This window comes from Brassica oleracea, chromosome C9, assembly GCF_000695525.1.
Source record: "Brassica oleracea var. oleracea cultivar TO1000 chromosome C9, BOL, whole genome shotgun sequence".
In the NCBI taxonomy this organism is placed as follows: Eukaryota; Viridiplantae; Streptophyta; class Magnoliopsida; order Brassicales; family Brassicaceae; genus Brassica; species Brassica oleracea.
This window is the reverse complement of record NC_027756.1, coordinates 41,705,410-41,712,529: the sequence shown is the minus strand read 5'-3', so window position 1 is coordinate 41,712,529 and position 7,120 is coordinate 41,705,410. Positions and strand designations below refer to the sequence as shown.

Genomic DNA, 7,120 nt, shown 5'->3' with positions numbered 1-7,120 from the left:
CCGCTCTGCCCGTCTCTCGAACATTCCATTGCATCCCTCGCAACAACGTTCTGACATCCTTCTCTCGCGAGTCTCGCAGCATCCGCAACCAGAAGTCGATGAGAGCGGGATAGATTCACCGTGTCCATCATCGCCGCGCGATGAATCGCCTCCGGATCTCTGACACGACCCCCGTCGGGACTCCTTGTCGGATTCGACGTCGCGGCGACTGCCTTTCCCTTATGTTGCTTCGATAGCCTCTGACCCGACGACATTGCAGAACGGGACGGTGAAGAATGTTTCGAATGAATCTAACAATGCTTAGAGAGATAAAGGAAAGAGAGAGAAAGTACCTTTGATCGTGGAGAAAAACTTGAAGAAATGAAAGGGGGTCTGCGAATGAAGGGGGGTCTGCGTATTTATAAGGAAAAGAGAGAGGGGGGGGAACTCGAGGTGACATCATTAGGTCTATTCGGGCCTAAACGGGCCTCGAAATCCGCCCTAAAAACCCAGCGGACCCTCGCGACGTTTCGACTTCTCGGTTCATTTTAAAGAAAAAAAAATCGAATGAATCTAACAACGCTTAGAGAGATAAAGGATAGAGAGAGAAAGTACCTTTGATCGCGGAGAAAAACTTGAAGAAATGAAGGGGGGTCTGCGTATTTATAAGGAAAAGAGAGAGGGGGGGGAACTCGAGGTGACATCATTAGGTCTATTCGGGCCTAAACGGGCCTCGAAATCCGCCCTAGAAACCCAGCGGACCCTCGCGCCGTTTCGTCTTCTCGGTTCATTTAAAAAAAAGATGGGGGGAATTCGAGGCGTCGTCATTAAGTCTAAACAGGCCTAAATGGGCCTTGAAACTCTCCCAAATCTCCAGCGAACCCTCGCGACGAACCCTTCCTGCGACACGACGACCAAAAGAAGAGATAAAAGCCTCTACTGTTCGCTTTCGAGAGAACAACGTACTAATGGACTAGGGGGGGGGGACTTACTGTAGAGGATGGATTTGACCATCCCATAAGGCCCGAGGAATAGGAAGGCCTGGCCCGAATTAGGAAGAGCGACGGCTCGATCGGTCGGCTCGAGAGTCAGGTATCTCGGTTTGACTCTTGAGTACTTTAGTTGATCATCATCGACTGAAGTACGTTCGGCTCAGCGGCTGCTCGGACGCCTACGGGCTTCTCGGCCCAGCAGAGGAGGCCCACCAAGATGGCGTAAATTAGGTCAAGGACGAGGCATCAGGACGTCTATATAAGGGAAAGGAGAGACAACGAGAAAAGGATCTGAAATCACTGACTAACACTTGGCGGCTAGATTATGGTTTTCACCTTTGCTTCATCTCGCCGTTAGTTGTACTTTTCCGGTAGCTTATCGAGCCACCGGCTTCCTTTCTGTCGCACTCTCTTCTTTTCCCTTGTAACTGACTGAACGTTTTCTCTCCGACCATTAATAAAACGTCTTTGTTTAAACCCACATCTTATTTATTACCGTTTCTCGATCAAACAGTTCTCTCGAACAAACTCAACAAGAAATCAATCTCGATCAGCAGGGATATTAGGTACCAGATGGGTTCCACAGAGCAAAAGATATACCCTAGAAAATCTAGGGCATATTCAAACAGGTCATACTTTAGGTCTAATCCAGTTATCGTTAGAAAAGGCGAAGACTGTAAAGACTTGGACTCCCCAAAGCTCGCAAAGCTTCAACGCCGACTCTGTGACCGTCCCAAGGTTGAAGACCTTGATTCTTCGTCCACCTTCCGTTTCCGTCCATTTCAACCGCTACGTGCTTCGGCATCAGCTCGGCTGTAGTCACTCCGGAAGAGTTTATTCCTCCGCTGCGGTAAACGGCGCCATCTCCGATTTGGTTGAACCAGTGAATCACAGTTCTTTGCTATTGGTCGGTCTTTCGAGTCAATTATAAACAATGCATTCCAACTTTTCAAGAAAAGTCGGGAAATTATGCATGATTGACATTTAGAGCATGGTTAACCCAACAATCCCATTAGGATTTCTTAACGAGTTTTTTTAATAATAAATGTAAGTTAAGAACTTAGTTAAGAGACATCAACATTTTTGTTCTCCAATGCTAGTTTTTTAATTAAAAATTCTTAAAAAAAAAAACTATTATCATCTGCAAAGTTTGAGTTCAAGAAAACAAACCAAACATCAAAAACATAAGAACAAACAAAACAACACACGGAAAACCAAAATGAAAACAAAAGAAATCAAAGGGACAAACAAACATCAAACCAATATGAAAATCAAAAGTACAGAGAATAAACACATGAATGAGAAACAGCACGAGCAGCTCATGCTTTAGCGTGACTGTTAATTTGAGGACACTGATACCAAAACCAGATGAGTGGAGAGATAGTGGACGATCAAATAATAAAACTCAATGCAACATTAAAAACCCCCAAAATAAGCCAATAAATTAAACAAAATATGCAACTGAATGAAAACAAAGCTCAACAACTTTCATCCCTGCCGCCATCACCGATCTTACAAAACCAATAACAAAATGGTAAAATCAGAAGCTGTAAAGAAATAAAGGAAAACCAAAAACCAAATGGAGACTGAAACGGTACTAAAATAAAGAAAAACAAAAGCATGGTCGGTGCCGTGCGACACATCATCTTGTCATCAAAATCTTGAAAAGCAGTCAAAGTAAGATTCATTTAGGCCGTTGATGACAATGCTAAACCACCTCAACAGCCTTAATCAATTTTATCTGCTTAATAAGCCTAATAGCTAAACAATATATGTTGTGTCTTTGCTAACAACACAAGAGGTAACAAGTAAGCGTACCATTAATAGTTTGAGTAGCCCTGAAACGAACCACCACCAGCTTCTGAATCTTTACCATTCCCTTTTCTCCCAGTATCCGAATCAGAATAAGCAGTAGGAAGACTCTGACCTCCTCTAAAGTAAGCCCCAAGTGCTCCCGGATCACCAATCCTACCCATCTGACCCAACACGCTAGCCAACATCGGATACATGTAGCCTCCACCTATGAAGCACGGGGACGGCAATTCATAGCCGTCTCACGTACCCGTTACGTTTCCGAGACGGGGACACGGTGGGGACGGCGAGGAAACGTTTCCGTGACATTTCTCTATTATAACTCCAATATTTTAATTACCTAATGGTTACTGCTCGTGGTTATATCAAATGTTCTCTGTTTTGTTAACTTTATGATCGTGTCTATATGTTCTTTGCTCTGTTTTTAGTTTATGGTTGTGAATTTATGTTCTTTGCTCTACTTTTAAGTTGAAATTTATAGTTTGACTTGTTTATAGTTTAAACTTATAGATATTATATATATTTATATAGACATATATATGCCGTACCCGTATCTTTACATTTTTAGTTTTGCCGTTTCCCGTCCCCGATTCTGTCCCGTATCCGTCTCGGTGCAACATAGGCCTCCACCAGCCGCTGCCGCTAAAGCTGGATTCCCCATCATCCCACCTCCATAAACCAAACAAAGGTCTATGACCAAAACATCAATTCAATAAAATCTATAACCAAACATTATAACCATAGAAACAAAAAACGATTTTTTAATGTGATTTTGAGAAAAAAGACTAAACCTTTTTGATGGGAAGAATGCTAGAGAGGAAAGAACCATCTTCTCTGGTTTCGACTTCGAGCAGACATCCAAACGGAGGTCCGATCAATGGCTTTAACGAGTAATTCGTTTTCCCGATTCTAAATCAATCAAAAACTAAATTCAATCAATCAAATATAATAGAGTGATTGAGAATCAATCTGGAAGAAGAAGAAGAAACGGAGAGGAAGAGAAGAGAAAGAGAGAGGAAGAGAAGAGAGAAAGACATTGCTTTTTTTTCCACCATCAACACGTGTATGCTAAGACACGGTTCTTGCATCGCCTAATCAAGAGATGTCCCTTCTGTTAATTGCAAAAAAAAAAAAAAAATCATAGTTATCCTAAGATATATAAGATACAACGTTAATCATGCTCTTATATCTCTTATTCCGATAACCGGTTTATAATTGACTAAGGAAAATTGACATTTTCATTTAGGAGATGTTTTTAATCAAAATAAGTTTGATGTGATTTGTACTAAAATGCACTGTTATCAAAATATAAAATTAATTTCTTTTAGAAATTTTTTCGTTGAATTTGTTATTTGATAAATCACTTTGAATTTCATTGTTGTTGAAATATTTTGAAGTTGTGAATTTAGCGATCTTTTAGTTATTTTAGAGTTTTTAATATATATTTAGTTAAAATAAATATTAAATCTGATAGTTTTATACGAGATTTTAGAGTGGTTTAATCATTGAAATTGTTTAGTTAGACTAAACAAACTTACTAAAAAGGAATCTCTTCAACTTCTTAATGAATGCAGAAAGATTTCTTTTAGCCGGTTTATATTGCCGGGAAATGTCAAGAGGCTTACAGATATTGGGGCTGTATTTAGATGTTAGTTGGACAATTTCTGGGAGATTTCAGAGAAAGGAAGCTAAAATATTATGTTGATTGAAAAGCTTAAAAAATACAATTTCAAAATACTGAATTTATAAAGAAATAGATAACTACTCATTACCTATGATAGTAAAAAATAAATAATAAACTCCTAATAACTAGGAAACAACCCATGTTAAGTTAAACCACAAACCCCATTGTTCCTAGATTCTAAATTGACTTTGAATCAATCAACACTCCCCTTTGATTCAAATTTGCACACTCCAAATTTCTTGATCCTGCCATGAAACGCTATCTCTGTAGCTTCAACTTGTTCAACACAGAAATTAGCTAGTAACTTCCTTAAACATAGAACTTGCCTTGTTGTTGCTTCTTCTGCCATATACTCTGCTTCAGTTGATGATAGTGCCACAGTTTCTTGGTTCTTTGAACTCCAAATAACAGCACCAAAACCAAAACTAAAGCAATTTTCCGAATTGCTTTTCATATCATCCAAACTTACTGCCTAGTCGCTGTCTGTCCAACCAACAAACTTGAAATTGAACAAGTTCGAAAACCACATACCATAATCATTTGTTGTGAGTGCCTTCTCACAACCATATATGTTGAACTTCTTCACCAAAGCAACACCATACTTCTTCTGACATGCAAAGATTCCATCTTCTCCTTGCTTCTTCTTTATGCAGAACTCCCATGTAGAATTCTTCTCCATAGATTTCATCTCCTGTTTTATTGCAATCTGCCACTCAAGAAACATTTCTGCTTCTGTCAAGTTTCATGGACTTCCAACTTAAAATCAATTAGCGGTAAGTGGAGTGGCCCAAGTCCCATATATATCAAGTCCCTTACATATTTTGAATGTGGGACTTCTCTCCAACACCCTCCTTCGAGATAATGGTGCGTATAACCATTAATCTCGCAGAATCCATCATACCCCCTCTGAGACAATTCTTTTTTCTAGCAATCTCGGCGGAACTGAGCCTTCTATGGACCATCAGCTAGTGGGATGATCGGACCTCTTTCTGGGCCGGATTAATGGGTCGGGGTGTGGCCACGCTCTGATACCATGTCAACATGCCATGTGATTGGAACAACCACTATCCAAAAACCATACCACATCAGACACACTTGTGCAAGTAGAATGCGTCATGAACAGCTTACTCTGTTCTTCAACATCTTGAGCAAAATTTGATTTTTGCTCATTACTTTGTTTGGACCAGCACTCAGCCTCCTTGTGCCCAAACTTCTTGCAATACCTACACTGAATATTGCTCTTGAACTGACTTTGATCCTCGTATCCACTGTTGTGATAACCTTGATATTCGTATGAACCTTGGTGTTGATTCTGTTCATTGAATCCACCTCTTCCTCTTCCATAACCATGGCCCCGACCATGATATCCACCTCTGCCTTGGTTTCCATAATACTCAGATCTTCCATTTTCTGAAGAATCTTCATTCATTTGAAAAGCTTTCTCATAGGCTTTGCTAAGCCGATCTTCATGAGCCAACAAAGAACTCATCAATTCATCACATGTGTATGTCTCAGATCATTTGACTCAATGATTTCTGGAACTACATACTCAAACTGTGATGACAGACTCCTCAGCACCTTGCTCACGATGCTCTCATTGGTGGATAACTCACCATAAGCCTTCATCTGATTCACAATGGTAAACACTCTACCCAAGTACTCTTGAACAGTTTCCTTCTGTTCCATAGAAAGAGTTTCAAGTTTTTTCCATAAAGTTTTTAACTTCACCAGGATCACCTTTTGTGCTCCCATATACTCATGCTTCAGAATCTCCCACGCTTCATGAGCTGTGTTTGCTGCAGAGATCCTTGAGAGTATATCATCATCCAATGTCGTTTGGATGAAGAATAATGCTTTTGCATCTTTCTTTCTTCTCTTCCGGCCAGATCCCATAATTCTTGCAATCGGAACATATTCTTCATCTTGAGACTCCATATATGATACTTTTCACCTTTGAAAATCGGAACAAGGGCATGCGGTGAACCGTTGCTAGCCATCGTTTCTTCTTCTTCTTCTTATTTTTTCTTTCTTTTTAACGAGGATTAAAACCTGGAATTTTGCTTCGCACTGATACCATAATTGTTGGGAGATTTTAGAGAAAGGAAGCTAAAATATTAAGTTGATTAAAAAGCTTAAGAAACACAATTATAAAATACTGAATTTATAAAAAAAAAATAGATTACCCATGATAATAAAAGATAAATAATAAACTCTTAATAAGTAGGAAACAACTACGTTAAGTTAAACCAGAAACCCTATTATTCCTAAATTCTAGATTGACTTTGAATCAAGCAACAACAACTACTACAATGAAAAAGAGATCTTTCATATTAGAAGAATGATACTATATGCACGCAAACAAAATGTGAATAGCTATATGATATCTATACGGCTAGCTTCGACATCTATATTATTAAAAGAGAAGTACTCATTTGAAAATGTTCTTACTTCATTAATTAAAGTCCCTTTTTTTCTTGTCTTTTTCAGTTGCATTTATGAAATATCCTAAAACGAATAAAACTGCCTAATTTATTACTTGTCTTTTCAGTTACATTAATGAAATATGCTTAAATGAATTTAAACTTCCTATTTTATTGTTTCTCTTTTTCAGTTACTTTAATGAAATATCCTTAAATAAATTTGGACATAATGT

General features: G+C 38.9%; 1 long non-coding RNA gene and 1 pseudogene across 4 annotated transcripts in view; both read right to left on the bottom strand.

Annotated features, from left to right (window-relative positions):
• LOC106315046 overlaps window positions 1-1,859 on the bottom strand; it is a 16,939-nt pseudogene extending 15,080 nt beyond the window's left edge.
• A 325-nt stretch (window positions 1,860-2,184) lies between these two features.
• Window positions 2,185-7,120, bottom strand: part of LOC106319303 — a 7,570-nt gene continuing 2,634 nt past the window's right edge. The window contains exons 3-5 of one of the 4 annotated variants that reach the window (XR_001265461.1): window positions 3,575-3,894; window positions 2,790-3,473; window positions 2,185-2,482 (exon numbers count right to left, since the gene is read on the bottom strand). This is a non-coding gene — a long non-coding RNA (uncharacterized LOC106319303). Of the gene's footprint in view, window positions 2,483-2,789; window positions 3,474-3,574; window positions 3,895-4,351; window positions 6,535-7,120 lie in introns of those variants that run through there. The other 3 variants (XR_001265462.1, XR_001265464.1, XR_001265463.1) reach the window with 3 other exon arrangements.